The 21,680-nt window shown below is 47.7% G+C and overlaps 1 protein-coding gene and 1 pseudogene across 2 annotated transcripts in view; one reads left to right on the top strand and one right to left on the bottom strand.

Moving 5' to 3' along the window:
• Positions 1–21,680, top strand: part of VAV1 (vav guanine nucleotide exchange factor 1) — a 77,088-nt gene that overhangs the window by 14,167 nt on the left and 41,241 nt on the right. The gene's annotated exons all lie outside the window — the stretch shown is intronic.
• Positions 8,119–8,237, bottom strand: LOC120362858 (5S ribosomal RNA; annotated as a pseudogene).

Below are 21,680 nucleotides of genomic sequence, written 5' to 3'. Positions count from 1 at the left end.
CTTTGGGAGGTTAAGGCAGGAGGATCACTTGAGGCCAAGGGTTTGAAGCCATCCTGGGAAACATAGTGAGATCCCACCTCTACAAAAAACAAAGAAAGCAGAGGGATCTGGAAAAAGAAGGTTAATAGAGGCATCCCCATGAGAAGTGATGGTGGCATGGACTGGGAGCCAGGGGTCAGAGGTCCAGCTCACACTCTGGTCGAGGAGGAAGGGTGGGGGTGGATGAAAAGAGGAGGCAGGGCTCATATTCCGGGAAGCCAAGAATAGATAAGAAAAGAGGAGGCAGGGTGGTGTCTAGGTTTACAGCTTATGGACTTGCACGAATTAGGGTATCTTCTACTGTAGGGGGAAGACTAGGGGAAGAACAGGTCTTGGGGAGTCTTGATCAAGCTAGGGATGGGAGGTAGTGTGGCATAATGGTTAGCATATGATTCTTTTTTTTTTTTTTAATTTGGTAGAGATGGGGTCTTGCTATGTTGCCCAGGCTGTTCTTGAAATCCTGCATTCAGGCGATCCTCTCCTCCCAGCCTCAGTGCTGGGATTAAAGGGCATGAGCTACCATGCCCATCCAGTGCATGGTTCTTAATTAGGGCGTGGTGTGGGGTAGGAGTGGGGGCAAGGGGAGTGACTCTGTCCTCCCAGGGGACATTTGGCCATGCCTGGAGACAGTTTTATTTGTCACTGCTGAAAGACCTGGTGTGCTATTGGTATCTATTACCCAGAGGCCAGAGATGTTTCTGAGTGTCTTCCAATGCCCAGGACAGGCCCCTCTCCCACCAAACGTCAACAGAGCTGAGACTGAGGGACTCAGTGCCAGGGGCGTGGACTCCGGTTGCCTGGGGCAGTCCAAGCTTCCAATCACAGCTGTGGGGTCTTGGGCAAGTTATCAAATGCTTCAAGAAAGGACCATATATTAAAAGTGACCCCAAAAGCAGAAGGAGCCAAGACACCAAAGAATGCAGCAGACAAATCCTGTTTGTTGGTAAAGGGTGATTTGTTGGGGAGCTTATGGACAGAAACATCATCTTGGGCAGCGGCAAGACAGGTACCTGTCTGCACCATTACCTCGCAGACTCAGGGGTTACATAGTATAGGAAAATGTGAGGGACAATTAAAGGCAGCCCTCCCGAGCAGGCAAGCACAGTTTGCTTTGATATGTTCTCACACTAGGGATGGCAAATAACGTAGAACTCAGGAGACATTCCCGGGACTGGGGTTAATCAGAAGTCAATATGGGCCGGGCATGGTGGCTCACACCTGTAATTCTAGCACTTTGGAGGCCAAGGTGGGCGGATCACCTGAGGTCGGGAGTTCAAGACTAGCCTGATCAACACGGTGAAACCCCGTCTTTAAAAAAAAAAAAAAAAAAAAAAAAGAAGTCAATATGGTGGATTAGCATCCAAGATGGGGTCAAGTTTGTCTTTACACAGAACTTCTCTGTGACTCAGTTTCCCCATCTTCAAAGGGGGATAAAAATAGTCCCTACCTTATAGAGTTGTTATAAGAATTAAAAATGAGATAATAGTTGTATAGTTGTAAAGTTGTAAAGTGCTCCAAGCAGTATCTGTTAAGTGATTGGTAAATAAATGGTAAATAAGTGATTTACTAGCGATATTGATATGTAATTTATTTATCATTTATTTATTTTTTTTAATTGTTTTAAGAGACGGGGTCTTACTCTGTTGCCCAGGCTGGAGTGCAGTGGCTATTCACAGGCGCGATCCCACTGCTAATCAGCACGGGAGTTTTGACCTGCTCTGTTTCCGACCTGGGCCGGTTCACCCATCCTTAGGCAACCTGGTGGTCTCCCGCTCCTGGGAGGTCACCATATTGATGCTGAACTTATTGTGGACACCCAATCAGGATAGCACACTACAGCCCAGAACTCCTGGCTGAAGCAGTTCTCCCACCTCAGACTCCCCAGTAGGTGGGACTACAGGCATCTGCCACCATGCCCGGCTATTTATCATTTATAAACCATTGATAAATGATTTATTTACCAATAAATCAATGGTAAATGATTTATTTGCCAAGCGTAAATTTCACTCATTGATAAATGAATTATTTATTAATTTATTTGTTTATTGGTAATAAATCGTTTATCAATGAGTGAAATCATTTAGGACAAAGAAGAGAGAGGGAAAAGAAATGGTCTGAGGGTTGAGCCCGAGGTTGTAACACTACAGAAACGTTGGGGAGAAGAGAATACGGTGATTAAAGAGGAAAAGCAGGCCAGGCCAGGCATGGTGGTTCATGCCTGTAATCCCAGCATTTGGGGAGGCTGAGGCAGGAGGATTACTTGAGTCCAGGAGTTTGAGGCTGCAGTGAGCTGTGATTGACAATGAGATTCTATCTCAAAACAAAACAAACACAAAGAGGATAAGAAGATGGGTGTAGTGTCAAGAGACTAATGTAGTTGAGAGGAGCAGGTTCAGAAGGTGTCATGAATAGCAAACAAGAACCATAGGTCACTTTAGTAAGCACCCACTATGTTCAGGTGTTGTTCTAGGTACTTTATACTTGTTAATACTTTTGAATTTTCACAACCTATGGTGTTGGCACCACCATATATTTAGGTTATTAGTTATTGCTGTGAAACAAACCACCCCAAACTGAGTGATGTAAGAAAAACAGGATTTTATGATTCTCACGGATTCTATGACTCAGGAATTCAGACAGGGCATAGTGATGACGGTGTCTTGGTTCCACGGTGAGAAACCTTGACTTTCTGGGAACTAGAATCCTCTGGAGCATTCTTCGTCACATGATGGGTGTCTGGGTTGGGATGACCTGAGGCAATGCTCAGTTGGGGCTATTGACTGGAGCACTTCCTTGTGGTCTCTCCAAATGGCTTGGGCTTCCCCACAACATGGTGACTAGGTACCAAGAAACCCAGAGAGAGAGAGCAAGTATTTCACAAAAGATCAAGGCAGAAGCTGCAAGGCGGCTTCTAACCTACGTAGAAATCACGCAGTGTCACTTCACGGCAGTTCTCGTGACAAGAAGCCGTATTCTGGCTTCTCTTCCTACTCTATGTACCAGCAAGGACCTCCCATTGGCTGAACCTACCTGGGAGCCAGGGTGCAAAGGGGCCTGGGAAAAGCATTTCCCTTTCTGGTAGTGTAAAACCAATCAGGTTAATGACCTGCATGAATCTTGAGCAAATGACTCTCCTTCTCTGAGCTCTGTGTATTACTCGTGGAATAGAAGCCCTACTTCATTGCAGAGTCGTTTTGAAGACCAGAGGAGACAGTTGTAACACACACAGACTGCTTCCTCCAGGGCGTCGTTCTCTTATTTATTTATTTTATTTATAACTCTAATGGGTAAGCAGCCTGGTTCTCAACGGATGATATGTCATGGTTTACTATCTCCTGGGACAGGGTGGCACGCCTTAGCTCTTCTGGCCCTGATGGTTTTGGGGTTTAGTACACTCTTTTTCTTTTTTGAGATGGAGTTTCGTTCTGTCTCCCAGGCTGGAGGGCAGTGGAGTGATATCTTGGCTCACTACAACCTCTGCCTCCCAGCTTCAAGTGATTCTCCTGTCTCAGCTGGAAATATAGGCACGTGCCACCACACCCAGCTATTTTTTCCGCATCCTAGCCTCCTGCCTGGGTAGCTGGGGTTGCAAGTGTGTGTCACTGAACCTGGCCTGATTTGGTAAAATTTGATGTCGCTATGCAAGCATGAACCCAGCCTGGAAATCGATGGATCATATCCATTGCCCCTCAACGTTTTCTCCATCCCTGCCTCCCTCTCCTCCCACCTCTCATCCCCTGGTACCTACTGATTTGCTTTTAGTCGCAGTAGATGACTTTGCATTTCTTAGAGTTTTATATAAATGGAATGGTATTGAGGGAATGTGTTAACTTCTCTTCCTGGGTCCACAAGGGGCGTGGCTTTAAAGGCAAGAACTTCCCAGTGACATGCCTGACCTGCCTTCTTTCACATCTCCCTCCAGGAGTCTAGAGTTCTTTGTTTAACTTTCCCACCTTGGAAGGTAGACTGCCCAGGTGAGCTTCTTTTGTTTGAAAAGCCCTTGAAAGGCCGGGCGCCGTGGCTCACACCTGTAATCCCAGCACTTTGGGAGGCCGAGGCGGGTGGATCACGAGGTCGAGAGATCGAGACCATCCTGGCCAACATGGTGAAACCCCGTCTCTACTAAAATACAAAAAATTAGCTGGGCATGGTGGCTCGTGCCTGTAGTCCCAGCTACTCGGGAGGCTGAGGCAGGAGAATTGCTTGAACCTGGGAGACAGAAGTTGCACTGAACTGAGATCATGCCACTGCACTCCAGCATGGTGCCTGGTGACAGAGTGAGACTCTGTCAAAAAAAAAAAAAAAAAAAAAAAGGCACTGAAAAGCTATGGGAGGACTGTGGGCAAGGGCAGCCATCTGATGTCAGAGTCAAAAATTAATTACTCCAGAGGAAGTCTGGAAGAATTCCTCTCACTGGACAAGGACTTGAATGGGGTGGGAGTAACTCCCAGATTTAAAGTCCCCCTGCCCCTCACTTGTGCGGACTCCATCTCTGGATCCCCTCCCACAACAGCGTGAGAGCTCACTTGCTCTATTTCTCTTTCTCTCTCTCTTTGCCTGACAAATTGCTTTTCTGCAAAACTCTTTGGGTCCAATATTTACTTGAATGAGCCACTGCACCTCCAGGGCCTCTTCCCCCATTCCTGGGCTGGGGGGCGCCAAGAACCTGAAACATCCGGTTACAGTATCATCCGTGGTCTTCTGTGACTGGCTGCTTTCACTGAGCCTGATGTTGCCATGGTTCATCCGTGTTGCCGCACGTATCAGTGTAACATTCTGTCGTACGGACGCACCGCGGTTTATCCGTTCATCACTCGATGGAGGTTAGATGTGCGGATGATCCTTTTGGCTGTGATGAATCAGATGGCTAGCTGGGCACGGTGGTACGTGCCTGTCGTCCCAACTCTTTGGAAGGCTGAGGCAGGAGGATTGCTTGAGCCCAGGAGTTTGACGCTGCAGCGAGCTGTGATTGTGCCACGGTACTTCCAGCCTGGGCGATGGAGTGAGACTACGTCTCAAAGAAAAAAAAAAAAAAAAAAAGAAGAATCAAGCTGCTACGAACATTCTGTATGAGTCTTTGTGTGGAGATTCGCTTTCATTTCTCTTGAGTAAATGCCTGGGAATGGAATATGTCATATGAGAGGTGCATGCTTAAGGTTCTAAAAAAAAAGTACCAGGCCAGTCAAGGTGGCTCATACCTCCCATTCCAGCGCTTTGGGGAGCTGAGACGGGAGGATCACTTGAGCCTAGGAGTTTGAGACCAACCTGGCCAACTTAGGGAGACTCTGACTCTTAATTTTTTTTTTTAACAAGAAGAAAATGAACTAACTTTTCTTCCTTTGTGCTGGATTTGCAAGGTAAAAAAAAATAATAATAATAACAAGGAAAACGTACCAACGCTTCCAAAGTGGATCTACCATGTGACGTTCCTGCCAGCTGCTCAGCATGCTTCTCCTCTTTGCTTCACCATCTCTAAGTTTTTTTTGTTTTTCGAGATGGAGTCTTGCTCTGTTGCCCAGGCTGGAGTGCAGTCGTGTGATCCTGGCTCACTGCGACCTCTACCTCCGAGGCTCAAACGATTCTCCGGCCTCAGCTTCCCAAGTAGCTGTAACCACAGCTGTGCGGCACCACATCCAGCTAATTTTGTATTTTTAGTAGAGACAGGTTTCACTGTACGTTGGCCAGGCTGGTCTCAAACTCCTGATCTCAAGTCATCCACCCTCCTCAGCTTCCCAAAGTGCTGGAATTACAGGCATGAGCCATCACGCCCAACTACTTTTTTTTTTTGAGACATTCTCGCTCTGTTGCTCAGGCTGTGCAGTGACGTGATCTCAGCTCACTGCCACCTCTGCCTCCTGGGTTCAAGTGACTCTCCTGCCTCAGCCTCCTGAGTAGCTGGGACTACAGGTGCCTGTCACCACACCCAGCTAATTTTTTTTTTTTTGTATTTTTTTTTTTTTGGAAGAGGTGGAGTTTCACCATGTTGCCCAGGCTGGCCTTGAACCCCTGACCTCAAGTGATCCGCCCCCCTCAGCCTCCCAAAGTGCTGGGATTACGGTGTGAGCCACCGCGCCAGCCGCTCACCATTTGTCGCCTGCATTGCACCATTCCCTTCTGCACCACCCCAAAACCTCTTTAACCAGATCCTGCAATTCTCTGTGCTTTCTGGTACACCCTCTCACCACCTTCGTCTTCAATTCTTTATTCATGTTGCTGTCTGCTTAGCGTCTGTCTCCTGGCTGGATCGTATAAACCCTGTTAGGACAGGGCTCTGTTTGCTTTGACCACACCACATTCTGGCGCTTGGCATACAGTAGGCATTCCATACATGCTTGCTGAATTAATGCTTGACAAGGTGTGGAGTGCTGAGTCTCACACCAGGCTCTACTGCAAAAATTGGGTCAAGTATTTTCATTCCCAATGTACAGATGCGTCGATTGAATCAATGGAAAGTAAAATGCCCTATCCAAGCTCCTTCAGCTTGCTGGGCTGGCCTGGGAGTTGGACCAGATCTGCCTGACCCTCCCACCGGGGCTGAAAAGTGGAGTGTGTGCTGGGGTGGTAGGAGATGGGGCAGAAGAGAAACGGGCGGCCTCACAGAAGGGCTTGAGGGCTAGGATGAGGTGTGTGCACTCTGCACCCCTGCTTTGGAGTTTGACAGGGTGCACAGCGCACCCTCCCTCTCTGGGCACCCGCAGGGAGCCTGAGGTTGCCTGATTAAGGGCTGATGGGTTGAATGCAAAGGGCCCCTCCACCCACCCTTTTTTCGATCTCACCAACCAAGCCCCGGTAACAGGCATTTCCGGTTTCCGGCCGGCTCCCGGGGCTGGGGTGGGGGTGGGGAGGTGATTGCAGCCCTCAGGCTTAGCTCTGGGTCCCGTTTTCCCAGACCCCAGAGGCCTCTGTCCCTGCACACTGCTTCCCCGAAGGAGCCTGGAAAGCCGGCCGAGCTTTCTGGCTCGCTCTTCCTCGGGCAGGGGTTGTATTGACGGGAGACAGCCTGGAAAATGGGGAAGAATGAGCCTCAGGGTTCACCACAGTGCGTGGCTGGGTGCTGATTTGCGTATGGGCAAGATGCCCACGTGACAGGTGCCCGCCCCTTCCTGGAGGAAGGAAGAGGGGCACTGAGGGGGTTGCCCCCAGCAGGGAGGAACCGTCCTCACATGCCCCTCATACTTTTGTTTAAAGGACCTCCTGTCTTTTGCCACTTTCTCACACTCTTCGGGTGACCAGAAGTCCTTCTGGTGGTCTAACTGCAGTCAATGCTGCTGTCTGATGGAGCCCCTTTCTTTAGCTGGCCCCACCCAGCCCGGAGAGGGGATGAATCATAGCCCCTTTCTCCTCTTTGAGGCATCACATGACTGGAAGGAAGCTGTCTCAGGGCTCAGCTGATCCCTGAGGTCAGGAAGAAACTTCCTCCCTTGGCCCACAGACATAGCCATCTGCTCTGTTGTCTCTGGTGACCTGTCTGCCCATGACCGCCCTCATCGTGCCACTTTGTAGAAGGCATCAGGAGCAGCTTAATGTGGTTCAAAGAGGCAGGCTTGTGCAGTAGTTAGGGGCACAGACTTTGGGGGGCTCACAGTGCTAGTATCTGGTTCTCCATACCTACCTGTGTGACCCTGGATGGGCAGGATCCCTTCTCTGAGCCTCAGTTGTTTCCTCTGTCAAAGGGAGATTTATTCATTCAACAGATTGTATTCAGCATCTATTATGTGCCAGACATGGTACTAGGTATTGAGGTCCTCTGTTTACCCAAAGGAGTTGAACACTTATGTCCACACAGAAACCTGTATGCAGGTCTTTGTAGTGGCTATACACACACACACACACACGCACACACACACGTCTATATATATATAATGAGAGAGAGAGAGAGAGAGAGAGAGAGAGAGAGAGAGTGAGTTTTGTTCTGTCTCCCAGGCTGGAGTGAAATGGCATGATCTTGGCTCACTGCAACCTCCACCTCCCGGGTTCAAGCGATTCTCCTGCCTCAGCCTCCGGAGTAGTTGGGACTACAGGTGCTTGCCACTACGCCTGGCTAATTTTTGGTATTTTTATTATTATTATTATTTTTAAAGCCTATAGCACCCGGCATTGCCAGGCGGTCTCCCATTCAAGTACTAACCAGGCCTGACCCTGCTTAGCTTCCGAGATCAGACGAGATCGGGCGCGTTCAGGGTGGTCTGATTATCATAGGCTTGTATTTTTAGTAGAGACGGGGTTTCACCATGTCAGCCAGGATGGTGTGGATCTCCTGACCTTGTGATCCGCCCGCCTCGGCCTCCCAAAGTGTCGGGATTACAGGCGTGAGCCACCGCGCCCGGCCTTGTAGTGGCTTTCTTCATGATTGCTGAAACTGGGAAGCAACCAAGGTGTCCTTAGGTAGGTGAATGTGATGTAGGGCAAGGCGGGCTGAGCCCCGGGAGGGTTCTTGGCTTTGGCCGGAGAAGGATTGAAGGGTGAGCTGGGTTCGAATGAGACCGCGGTTTTAGCGACGTGGACGTGCACAGCAGCCACGGACGTCCTCCTCCTCGCAGAGCGGGGCTACCCCACAGGCAGTGAACCCAGAGTGGTCAGTGTTGCAGTCATAGCTACAGTGTAATCATATGCAAATTAAAGGGCAGATGATGCAGAGATTTCTAGAAAAAGGGTGGTAACTTCTGGGTTGTCAGGTCATTACTGTGGGAAAGGGGTGGTAGCTGCTGCTGTTGCCATGGCAACGATAGACTGCCATTGCACACTGGTGGGCGTGTCTTATGGAAAGGTGTTTCTGCTCCAGTCCTGTTTTAGCTAGTCCTCAATTTGGTCCGTTGTCTGAGCACCACTTCTGGAGTCAAGTTGCACCTCCTTCCTCATATGGATAAACTGCGGTGCATCCAGACTGTGGAATATTATTATTATTATTGTTTGAGATAGAGTTTCACTCTTGTTGCCCAGGCTGGAGTGCAATGGCATGGTCTCAGCTCACTGCAACCTCTGCTTCCCAGGTTCAAGCAATTCTCCTCCCTTAGCTGCACCCAGTTAATGTGTGTGTGTGTGTGTGTGTGTGTGTGTGTGTGTGTGTGTTTTGAGATGGAGTTTTGCTCTTGTTGCTGAGGCTGGAGTACAATGGTGCTATCTTGGCTCATCACAGCCTCTGCCTCCTGGGTTCAAACAATTCTCCTACCTTAGCCTCTCAAGTAGCTGGGATTACAGGCATGTGCCACCACGCCTGACTAATTTTGTATTTTTAGTAGAGATGGGGGTTTCTCCATGTTGGTCAGGCTGGTTTCAAACTTCCAGCTTCAGGTGATCCACCTGCCTTGGCCTCCCAAAATGCTGGGATTACAGGCGTAACCACCGTGCCCAGCCCTAATTTTTGTATTTTTAGTAGAAACAGGGTTTCACCATGTTGGCCAGGCTGGTCTGGAACTCCTAACCTCAGGTGATCCACCTACCTCGGCCTTCCAAAGTGCTGGGATTACAGGTGTGAGCCACCACTCCCAGGCCAGACAATGAAACATTCAGCAGTAAAGAGAAATGACCTTTCAAGCCATGAAAAGACATGCAGGAACCCCAAATGCATATTACTAAGTGAAAGAAGTCAGTCCCAAAAGGCACCACACCGGATGATTCCAGCTATGTGATGTTTCAGAAAAGGCAAAACTAGAGAAGCAGTAAAAACATCAGTGGTTGTCAGAGGTTAGTGGGAAAGGGGGGATGAATAGGCAGAGCGTGGAGGCTTTCTAGGGCAGTGAACATACTCTGTATGACACTGTAACAGTGGATACCTGTTATCATACATGTGTCCAAATCCAGAGAATGTGACGCATGGCAGGCAAGCCCCAAAGTGGGCTTAGCCTTCGAGGATTCTTGGTTTCAGCCAAGAAGCCTCACAGGCGGCCAGACGTGGTGGCCCACGCCTGTAATCCCAGCACTTTGGGAGATCTCCCAGGTGCAAGCAATTCTCCTGCCTCAGCCTCCTGAGTAGCTGGGATTACAGGTGCCAACTACCATACCCGGCTAATTTTTTTTTTTTTTTTTTTTTTTTTAGTAGAGACTGGATTTTGCCATGTTGGCCAGGCTTCAACTCCTGGCATCAGGTGATCAGTATGTCTTGGCCTCCCAAAGTGTTGGAATTACCGGCATGACCCCTCGCGCCTGGCCTATTCCTACTTTTAATTACATGTAGCATAAGGGGCAGTATATGCAGAAATTTCTAGGGAAGAGGTAGTAACTTTTGGGTGATCAGGTCATTGCCATGGAAAGAGTGGTAAGGCTGGGCGCAGTGGCTCATGTCGGTAATCCCAGCCCTTTGAGATGCCGAGGCAGGCAGATCATTTGAGGTCGGGAGTTTCAGACCAGCCTGGCCAACATGGTGAAACCCCGTTTCTACTAAAAATACAAAAATTAGCTGGGCGTGGTGGTGTGCACCTGTAATCCCAGCTACTAGGGAGGCTGAGGCAGGAGAATTGCTGGAACCTGGGAGGTGGAGGCTGCAGTGAGCCAAGATCGCACCACTGCACCCCAGCTGGAGCAACGGAGGGAGACTTTGTCTCCAGAAAGAAAGAAAGGGGTGGTAACTACTGGGTTATGCCCTGGCAATGGGAAACTGACAAGGTGCGCTGGGGGGTGTGTCTTATGGAAAGCTGCTTCTACCCTGTCCCTGTTTTAGCTAGTCCTCAATTTGGTCCAGTGTCTGAGCCCTGCCTCCTACTCAAATATACATCCTCCACAGTGACCCCTAATGTGAACTATAGACTCTGGGTGGTGATGATGCCTCCATGTGGGTTCATCACTAAGAAATGGATCACTGTGAGTGGTGGTGATGATGGAGGAGGCAATGTGTGGGGGGCGGGCAGGGGGGATATGGGAACTCTCTGTATCTTCTGCTTAATTTTTAAAACGGCTCTTAAAAAGAAAAGTCTATTATTTTTTTAAAAAAGAAAATAGGGTCAGGTTGGTGGCTGACGCCTATAATCCCAGGACTTTGGGAGGCCAAGGCGAGCTGATCACCTGAGGTCAGGAGTTTGAGACCAGCCTGGCCAACATGGTGAAACACTGTCTCCACTAAAAATACAAAAATTAGCCAGGCATGGTGACAGACACCTGTAATCCCAGCTACTCAGGAGGCTGCAGCAGGAGCATCACTTGAACATGGGAGGCAGAAGTTGCAGTGAGCCGAGATCATACCACTGCACTCCAGCCTGGGCAACAGAGCAAGACTCCATCTCAAACAAAAACAAAAACAAAGAAAGAAAGAAAATAGGCCAGGTATGGTGGCTCACACCTGTAATCCTGGCACTTTGGGAGGCCGAGGCAGGAGGATCACTTGAGCCCTGAGACTAGCCTGGGCAACATAGTGAGACCCCATCTCCAGAAAAAGATATATACATAAACACACACACACACACACACACACACACACACACACACACACGTATATGAGTTGGGGGGATGGATTCAGGATGATTCAAGGGAATTACATTTATTGTTCACTTTATTTCTATTATTACATTGTAATATATAATGAAATATACAGCTCACACATATATGTGTGCACATACACGTATATGAATATGTGTTTATTCATATTCAGATATATTTATTAATACAATATATGTGAATAATTATAGTTGTAATATATAAATATATAAGTTTATAATATTTATTTCTATGTGAATAAAAAAAGAAAATAGAGGAGGAAAGGCAGGCAGGAAGGAAGGAAGGAAGGAAGGAAGGAACGACGGATCAGCCTGGATCCTCTGGACCGCACTGATGGAAGTATCATGGATGCTAAAGTGATTCGTGGGCTGATTTTCTCACCTTCCTCATGCCTAATAGGGTCTGGTGTTTCGTCAAGGCAGTGGGTATGTCCCCAAGAAGTCTGCAAATGATAGAAAACCTAATTACAGGTCAACAAACCATAACCCATGGGCCAAATGTGGCCTGCCACCTGTTTTTGTAAATGAAGTTTTTTTTTTTTTTTTCTTTTTTTGAGACTGAGTCTTGCTCTGTCACCCAGGCTGGAGTGCAGTGGCGCGATCTCGGTTCATTGCAACCTCCGCCTCCCGGGTTCAAGCGATTCTCCTGCCTCAGCCTCCTGAGTAGCTGGGATTACAGGTGCGTTCCACCATGCCCAGCTAAGTTTTGTATTTTTAGTAAAGATGGGGTTTCACCATGTTGGTGAGGCTGGTCTCGAACTCCTGACTTCATGATTCGCCCGCCTTTTCTTCCCAAAGTGCCGGGATTACAGGCGTGAGTCACCGTACCCGGCCGTAAATGAAGTTTTATTGGAGCATAGCCTGTGGCTATTCATGTGTGCCTGTGGCTGCTTTTGTGGGACAATGGCAGAGCTGAGTAGCTGCACCAGAGAAGTACATTGTACAAAACTAACCTGGCAATTTTTGTCATCTGGCCTTTGACAGAACAACTTTAATAAGGTCCTAAATCAAAGGGGCTTGCACCATACAAGGAGTTTTTTGACTCATGGGACAATTTTTTTAAAGAATAAAATTTTTTTCAATGCTATTTTGGAAGAGAAGCAAAAATCTTCTGTGGGTTTTAGGTATGGCTTAATTCCGTAGCACCAAAAATATCATCAAAGACTGCACGTCTCTCTGTGAGGGATTCCTTTCCCAGCTTTGTAAATCTAAGATCTCCCCTCAGGACGGCAAAGTAGCTGCAGTTGCTCCAGACGGCATAACCTCACCCTTGACCACCACCGGGGAGAGTAAATCACTGTCCTGGACGCTGGAGCTTAAGATCTGGGATTTGTACTCTCTCTCATTGGTCAGAAGTAGGTCATGTGGTAATCTCTGAACCAATATGTAGGGCTGTGGGCCCCACAGGATCGTGGGGTGTCCCTTATGCTGTGCTGAGGTGCAGCATCCCAGAAGTAAAGAGACAGGACACTGAAGAACTGATGAAGAGCATCTGGACTCAGGGAGCCACGCCACCTATAAACAGACACGGGCAGGGCCCCCGAACACCCAGAAGCGTCTGTATTTATTAGGCACAAGCAGGGCGCAGGGTCGTGTGTGAGGTCATCATCTACAGGCTTAGTGATAGGGCATACATAATCACGTGAGTCACAAGCGAGGGGGCCACCCCATTATGTCACCTGGGCAGAGAGGTGGGCCGTGCACAGTAGGGGGCCGTGCCGTGCGCAGTAGTAGAGGGTCGTGTACAGAAAAGGGGTCCACCCGCATTAGGTCACCTAGGCGAGGAGGTGGGCTGTGTGCATCAGGTGTCGTGCACAACACTTCTTTTCTGGGGGCTGGAGACTTCAAAGGATTTCTAATAGAAGGATACTGTAAGCCAGTGCAGTGGGAGCTGTACAGAAAAGGTCGTGTACACCTGAGTCTTTGGTTCTCGTCCTGGTCTGGCTGTTTTCCCATGTACTGCTTCTGCTCTGTGACTGCTCTGGGCATTCCTCCTACTACAAACTACTATACGGTTATATGGAAGGATTATATAACTCAGCACTAAATGTGTCAGTACGGCTCCGACTACAATACCTATGTGATTATATAGAAATACTATATGGGAGTCAGTATGAATATGTATCTATAAGCTAGATACAGTAAGCAGTAAGCGATACATATAAAGATTATATAGGACTGAGTATGATTATATATCCATAAGCTAGACATAAGGAAGCAGTGAGTTCTACTTCAGGCACCAATTGTGCCTGTGGTCTGCACAGCTCTCCTTCCTCGGTGCACATGGGGGGTGTTACCCGCACCAATAGCCGTAGGCAGGGGGAAGGGCCATGCTAATTGGCTGGAACTGGGGGTGGAGCCCCTCTCAGCCCATTTTGCTAGAAGAGAAAGGGGAAGAGGTATCGATATGTGCCTAATTAGTTAATGAATATGTTCGTTCTTTCCACCATCCCTCGTTGATGTGTCTACTGTGTTGATAGGAACTTGTTTCCGCCCTGATGGTGATGTCTACAGGGATTCCATGATTCAGGGATTCAGGCAGTTACAGCCTGTTGTAATCAATGCTGCGTATTCATTAGGAGAGAGGTTAGGCTTCTGTAGCGGTTAGGTTGAGATCAATTTATCATCCAAACCCACACAGCAGCAGTCTCCAATCTTTTTGGTCACAGGGTCTGGTTTTGTGGAAGACAGTTTTTCCATGGACCAGAGCTAGGGGAGATGGTTTCAGGATGATTCGAGGGTGCTACATCTATTGTTCACTTTATTTCTATTATTATTATTATTATTATTATTATTATTGAGATGGAGTCTTGCTCTGTTGCCCAGGCTGGAATGCAGTGGCATGATCTCGGCTCACTTCAACCTCCACCTCCTGGGTTCAAGTGATTCTCCTGCCTTAGTCTCCTGAATAGCTGGGATTATAGGCGCACACCACCACACCCGGCTAATTTTTGTATTTTTAGTAGAGACGGGGTTTCACCATGTTGCTCAGGCTGGTCTCAAACTCCTGACCTTGTGATCTGCTCGCCTCCCAAAGTACTGGGATTACAGGCATGAGTCACCACACCCGGCTACTTCTATTACTATTACATTGTAACTTATAATGAAATAAGTATACAACTCACCATAATGTAGGATCAGTGGGAGCCCTGAGCTTGTTTTCCTGACTAGGTGGTCCCATCTGGGGGTGATGGGAGGCAGATCATCAGGCATTACATTCCTGATAAGGAGTGTGCAATCTAGATTCCTCACATGTACAGTTCAGAAAAGGATTTGCACTCCTATGAGGATCTAACGCTGTTCTGATCTGACAGAAGGTGGAGCTCAGGCTGTCATGGGAGCAATGGGGACTGGCTGTAAATACAGATGGAGCTATGCTAGCTCACCTGCCCACCACTCACCTCCTGCTGTGTGGCAGGTTCCTAACAACCATGGGCCAGTACTAGGAGGCTGATACTGGGAGCTACTCTGGAGGCTGAGGTGGGAGGATCACTTGAGCCCAGGAGGTGGAGGCTGCCATGTGCTGTAATCATGCCACTGCACTCAGCCGGGCAACAGAGTAAGACTCTGTCTTTTTTTTTTTTTTTTTTTTTTAAAGTTAGCTAGGTGCAGTGGCTCATGCCTGTAACTGCAGGAATTTGGGAGGTTGAGAGGCAGGTGGATCACCTGAGGTCAGGAGTTTGAGACCAACCTGACCAATATGGTAAAACCCCATCCCTACTAAAATTACAAAACTTAGCTGGGCATGGCGGCATGCACCTGTAGTCCCAGCCACTTCGGAGGCTGAGGCAGGAGAATCGCTTGAACCTGGGAGGCAGAGGTTGCAGTGAGCCGAGACTGTGCCACTGCACTCCAACCTGGGCGACAAGAGTGAGACTTCATCTCAAAAAAAAAAAAAGTTCAAAAACCCCCAACCAATTCTCTCCTCCCTAGTAATTACTCTAGGACAACAGCATAAACCTGGGTCATTCTTGGCAAACTGGGAGGTAAGTTACTCTATGTAGCAGAGAACAATGACTTAAATAAAACTGAAGATTATTCTCTCCTTATGCGATCATCGGAGCTGAATCAGTCCAAGGCTGGTATGATCCCTTCTACAGTCTCAGGGACCAGCTCCTCCTGTTCTGTTGTTCCGCCGCGTATGAAGTATTTCCTTCGTCCTCAGTTTCCAAGAATATTACAAATACTTTCCAGTTCCTACCATCAGAAGGGAGAATTGCTGGGTATGGTGGCTCACCCCTGTAATCCCAAGAAAACTTGTCACCATACTCACTTGCCAGCCAGATAAAGGGGCTAGAATGTCCCTCCCTTTAAGAACCCAACTTGGAAATTGCACATTTTAGATCCTATTGGCCAGAACATTCTATTGGCCGTGTGACCACACCAGATGTATTGGTTAGCTATTGCTACAACCTGTTGCATAACAACCATGAAACCTCAGTGTTATAAAGCAATAAGCACATGTGAACATTGGCTGGGTTGGATGATTCCATGTGGGCTTGGCTAGGGTGACTTTGACCCATGCGCCTTTCATCCTCCTCCTAGAATCAGCAGACTAGCTCAGTTTGTCCTTTCTGTGGTGATAAAGGAGGTGCAAGAGAGTAAATGGAAACACCCAATGCCTCTTAAAGCTTAGGCTCAGAAGCCCCCCTCCCCACCCCTGCAAAAAAGAATTGGGGCCATTAATGCAATCTAGCATAGTGAGATGTTAAGAGGCTGAGAAAGATTGTTAAGAGGCTGAAAAAGATCTCTGTTGCTATGCAGAAACACAAGAATGGATATTGGAGCCAAGGGCAGTTAATGCCTTAAAGGTGGTGCAAGGAAATTCCAGGGAGCTTTGGAAGTCTGGAGGCAGCTCCTGACCTGGTCTGGGAGTAAATAATGGGAAAGAGGAATGCTGAAGTATTTCCCATCATTAGAGGAGGTAATGGCTAAGATGAGAGGATGGGTTTATCAGTTAGCTTTTGCTGCATAACAAACAGTCCCCTTAAGATGGAATGGCTTAAAGACAACATTTGTTATTTCAATCAATTTGGTAAATTGTCTGGGCAGATAGATGATCTCTGTGGTTAGCTTATAACTTGGCTGAGGCAGGTAGTCTAGGAGGGCTTCATTCACATATCTGCTGCTTGGCCAGTTGGTTAGTGTAGGGTACCTTTACCCAGGTGCTCATCTCTGCTGCACGTGGTCTCTCATCCACTGGAAATTTATCCTGAATACTTGAATTTGGCAGGAATATTCTAAGAAAGCAAGAGGAAAAGTTGCAAAGCCTCGATGGGCTAAAGCAAGTCACAAGACCAACCCAGACACAAAAGATGCAGAAATAGATTGTACCTCTTTTTTTCTTTTTTCTTTCTTTCTTTCTTTTCTTTTTTCTTGAGACAAGGTCTTGTTGTGTCACCCAAGCTGGGGTGCAGTGACTTGATCTTAGCTTACTGCAACCTCAAACCCCTGGACTCAATTGATCCTCAGCCTCCTGAGTAGCTGGAAGTACAGGCATGTGCCACCACACCTGGCTAATTTTAAATTTATTTGTGGAGACAGGGTCTTGCTTTGTTGCTAAGGCTGGTCTTGAACTCCTGGCCTCGAGCAATCCTCCCACCACACCCGATCCTCCTAATCACACCTTGGGATTACAGCCTCCTGAGTAGCTGGTACTACAGCACCAGCCCACACCTGACTGATTTTTTGTATTTTTAATAGAGGTGGGATTTTGCCATGTTGGCCTGGTTGGCCAGGCTCGTCTTGAACGCCTGACCTCAGGGGATCTACCTGCCTAAATTGCTTTCTATGGTAGGAAATGGAAAGAAATTGTAATCTACCACAAAGGGCATTCAGGCAGAGGCAACCTTATATGTGAGACCCGGAGACAAGAAACAGTAAAATGGGTCGCATTTAGTGTATGGCAACCATATTTACCTGGCTGGAGCAGAGGTGGGAGGGGCAAGTGAGAAAAAAAGAGTAGAGTCATCAGAGAAGTCAGCAGGGGCTGTGGTGAGGTTGGACTTCGGGTTGAGGATGATGGGGGAACCATGGTAAGGTTTGGGCTGGGAGGAGTACAAAGTGAATCAGGAAGACCGCTGAGGAGGCTGTTGAAGCCATGAAGGTGATCACTGTGGTGGCTGCTCTAGGATTTGCTAATGGGGATGCTGAGAAGGGCTTAGATGGGAGAGATAGTTTGGATGTAGAATCTGAATGATCTGTTGATTCACTGGAAATGGAGGATTCAATGAATCGACACTTATAGCCAGGTGCAGTGGCTCATGCCTGTAATCCCAGCACTATGGGGAACCAAGAGGTGCTGATTGTTTGAGGCCAGGAGTTTGAAACCAGCCTAGGGCAACATAACAAGACCCTGTCTCCATAAAAAATCAAAATAAAATTATCTGGGCATGGTGATGCATGCCTGTAGTCCCAACACTCAAGAGGCTAAGGCAGGAAGATAGCTTGAGCCCAGAAGGTGGAGGCCGAAGTGAGCTATGATTGTGCCACTGCACTCCAGTCTGGGTGACAGAGAGAGGACCTCATCTCTACAATAAAAAATTAGCCAGGTGTGGTGGTGTATGCCCATAGTCCCAGCTGCTTAGGAGGCTGAGGCAGGGGGATTGCTTGAGTCCAGATTCAGGGCTGCAGATTGCATCACTGCACTCCAGCCTGGGCAGCAGAGTGAGATCCCATCTCTAAAGAAATAAAAATGAAAACAAACCCCACTTTCAAAACACTTAGATTCATTCCTGGCTTGTAGACAATCCTCTATAAAATTACTCTAACTTGGCTGGATGCAGTGGCTCACGCTTGTAATCCCAGCACTTTGGGAGGCCGAGGTGAGTGGATCCCCTGAGGTCAGAGTTTGAGGCCAGCCTGGCCAACATGGTGAAACCCTGCCTCCATTAAAAATACAAAAAATTAGTCAGGTGTGGTGGTGGGCCCTCGTAATTCCAGCTACTCAGGAGGCTGAGGCTGGAGAATCATTTGAACCCAGGAGGCATAGGTTGCTGTGAGCCGAGATCATGCCATTGCCGAGATCATGCCATTGCACTCCAGCCTGGGTGACAAGAGTGAAGTGCCATCTCAAAAATAAAAAATTACTCTGACTTGATTCTGAAGGATTGGGGAGTGCTGAAAATCATCTTGGGTTCCTAAGCCAAATTGCTAGGTGATGATGGAACCATTGTGAGATGAAGAGGCTGGAGGGAGAGCAAGTTTGAATTGATAGCGATGTCAGTCTGGACCTGTTGAGTTTGAGGTGCCCATTGTTGAAAGAATAAACCTGCATCCCCAGCTGTAAGCAAATAAATGGATGGTAGTGAAAAGGCTTGCTTTCAACTGTTGTTCTAAAACCTCGGTTCTGGTCTGGAATGGAGGTCCAGACCGTCTTCTAGTTACTCTGTTGTTCATTTGTTTATTTATTTATATTTGTTGAGATGGAGTCTCACTCTTTTGCCCAGGCTGGAGTGCAGTGGCATGATCTCGGCTCACTGTAACCTCCACCTCCCAGGTTCAAGCGATCCTCCCACCTCAGCCTCTTGAGTAGCTGCGATTACAGGCACGTACCACCATGCCTGGCTAATTTTGTATTTTTAGTAAAGGCGGTGTTTCGCCATGTTGGCCAGGCTGGTCTCGAACTCCTGAATTCAAGTGATCCACCCTCGTCTGCCTCCCATAGTGTTGAGATTATAGGCATCAACCTCCACGCCTGGCCTCATTTGTTGATTCAATAAATTGTATTGGGCACTGTTGCATGCCACCATGTGATGTTCAGGGTTCAGAGGTGACTCAATGCTGGGTCCTGCCTTTATCTGGAGAGAGCCCAGCACAGGAGGCCTCATGGTCAGGCCCAGGTTGGGGAGGGACATTATATTAAGGGAGGCAGGAGTGAGGGGAAAGTGAGGACTCTGCTTGGCTGAAGACATTGGGGAAGGCTTCCTGGAAGAAGAGATACTGGAGATGGGCCTTGAAGGATGAATAGGAGTTCACCAGGCAAATAGAAGAGGAGTGTTTAGCCCAGACATCGGTCCTTTATTCATCACCCTGTATAAAATAACTTAAGAATTTGCAAGAGAAGCTGGAATGGAGAGTCCTGGGGTCTCTGAAGATCAGACAGACACATCACAGCTGACTGTGGCCCAAAAGGTACTTCATTAAGATAACATCAGCTACTGCAACAAATAAGATATTTTAGTGACTTAATATGGTAAAAATTTATTTCTTGTCCACAAAACAGTACAATGCATGTGCTTCTGGTTCCAGGAAGGAGGCTTTTCCTCCACAGAGTAATTCAGGGACCCAGGCTACTTTCATTTGCAGTTTTGCCATCCCTTAGAGTCTCAGCCTGCAGCAAATAGGGAGAGAGAAGATACAGAGAAGTAATTTGTCCTTAAATACGGTGCCCTCAAAGTGATGCATATGACAAATGCTCCTATTCTATTGGCCAGAAGCAGTCACGTAACTACATCCACATGCAAGGGGAGATGGGAAATGCAGTGCTTGCCTGGGCAGCCATTTTCCAGCAGTAATTCCATATTATGGAAGAAAAAGCATGAGTTTTGGTGGATTGTTAGTGGTCTCTGCCTGAGGTAGGCAGCAGGAATAGAACTAGGGCCTTGGAAGCAGTGTAACACTCAGTTTGATTTCTGTTCTTGAGTAAACCCTTCTTCTCCCTTGTTGGGTTTCTCTCTCTCAGTGAAGATTGGAAACTGGTTGATATCTGAGGTCTTTCCCAGTTTCAAAAATTGACCAAGTGTGGTGACTCACACTTATAATGCCAGCACTTTGGGAGGCCAAGGCAGGCATATTACTTGAGGTCAGGAGTTCAAGACCAGCCTGGCCAACACGGTGAAACCCTGTCTAAAAAGAAAATACAAAAATTAGCTGGGCATGGTGGTGGGCACCTGTAATCCCAGCTACTCAGGAGGCTGAGGCACAAGAATCACTTGAACCCGGGAGGCAGAGGTTACAGTGAGCCGAGATCATGCCACTGCACTCCAGCTTGGGTGACAGAGGGACACTCTGTCTCAAAAACAAAAACAACCAAAACCACAAAAACTGATGGGTCACCTAATGCCCTCGGGTTTCTGAGTTGGAGCTAAGATGATAATACTGATTATGATGGTAGTAAGGATGAGGGTGCTGAAGATGATTGTGGCGATGGTCATGGTCGTGAATATGATTGTGGCAATGATGGTGGTGATGGTTATAATGGTAACCATGATGGTGACGGTGGTGATGATGATGATAAGAATGATGATGTCGAGTATGGTGATCCTGATGGCAGTGATGATATCACTATCATGATGATAATGATAATTTCCAGAACTTGAAATGTCCAGCCCTTTTATACTTTATGTAATTGAATTACAACAACATGACACAGTAGAAATAAACCCCTCGTGTTGGTTCATTTGTCTTTATCCTTATGTTTCCTATTTATTGCTGAGTAACAAATTATCCCCAAACTTAATTGTACATAACTACCATTTATTATGCTTATGGATTATTTAGGTCTGGAATTCTTAAATGACTCACCTAGGTGGTCCCCGTTTGGGGTTTCCTTTTTTTTTTTTTTTTTTGAGACGGAGTCTCGCTCTGTCGCCCAGGCTTCTTAGCTCACTGCAACCTCTTCCTCCTGGGTTCAAATGATTCTTCTGCCTCAGCCGCCCAAGTAGCTGGGAATAAAGGTGGCTGCCACCATGCCCAGCTAATTTTTGTATTTTCAGTAGAGATGGGGTTTCATCACGTTGGCGAGGCTGGTCACGAACTCCTGACCTCGTGATCCACCTGCCTCGGCCTCCCAAAGTGCTGGGATTACAGGCATGAGCCGTTTGGGGTTTCTAATGAGGTTGCACAGATGTTGTCTGGGGCTGCAGTCGTCTGAAGGCTTGAGCTGGAGGGTCCACTTCCAGAGTGGCTCAGTCACATAGAACTTCAGCTCCTCTCCACATGGGGTTCCCTGCAGGGCTGACTGAGTGGCCTCACAACAGGGTTGCTAGTGAGTGGTCCAAGAGACCAAAGCAGAGCTTCAGTATATTTCCTTATTTAGTCTTGAGAACTCACATCTTGTTACTTCCGCTGTATTCTTTTAGTTACACATGGCCAGTCTTGGTTCCATGTGGGAGGGGATTACAAAAGGGCATCTTAATGGCCAGGCGTGGTGGCTGATGCCTGTAATCCCAGCACTTTGGGAGGCCAAGCAGGAGGATCACTTGAGGTCAGGAG

This window comes from Saimiri boliviensis, chromosome 14, assembly GCF_048565385.1.
Source record: "Saimiri boliviensis isolate mSaiBol1 chromosome 14, mSaiBol1.pri, whole genome shotgun sequence".
Classification (NCBI taxonomy): Eukaryota; Metazoa; Chordata; class Mammalia; order Primates; family Cebidae; genus Saimiri; species Saimiri boliviensis.
Note: the sequence above shows the minus strand (reverse complement) of the source record. Positions and strands in the feature narration are given on the sequence as shown.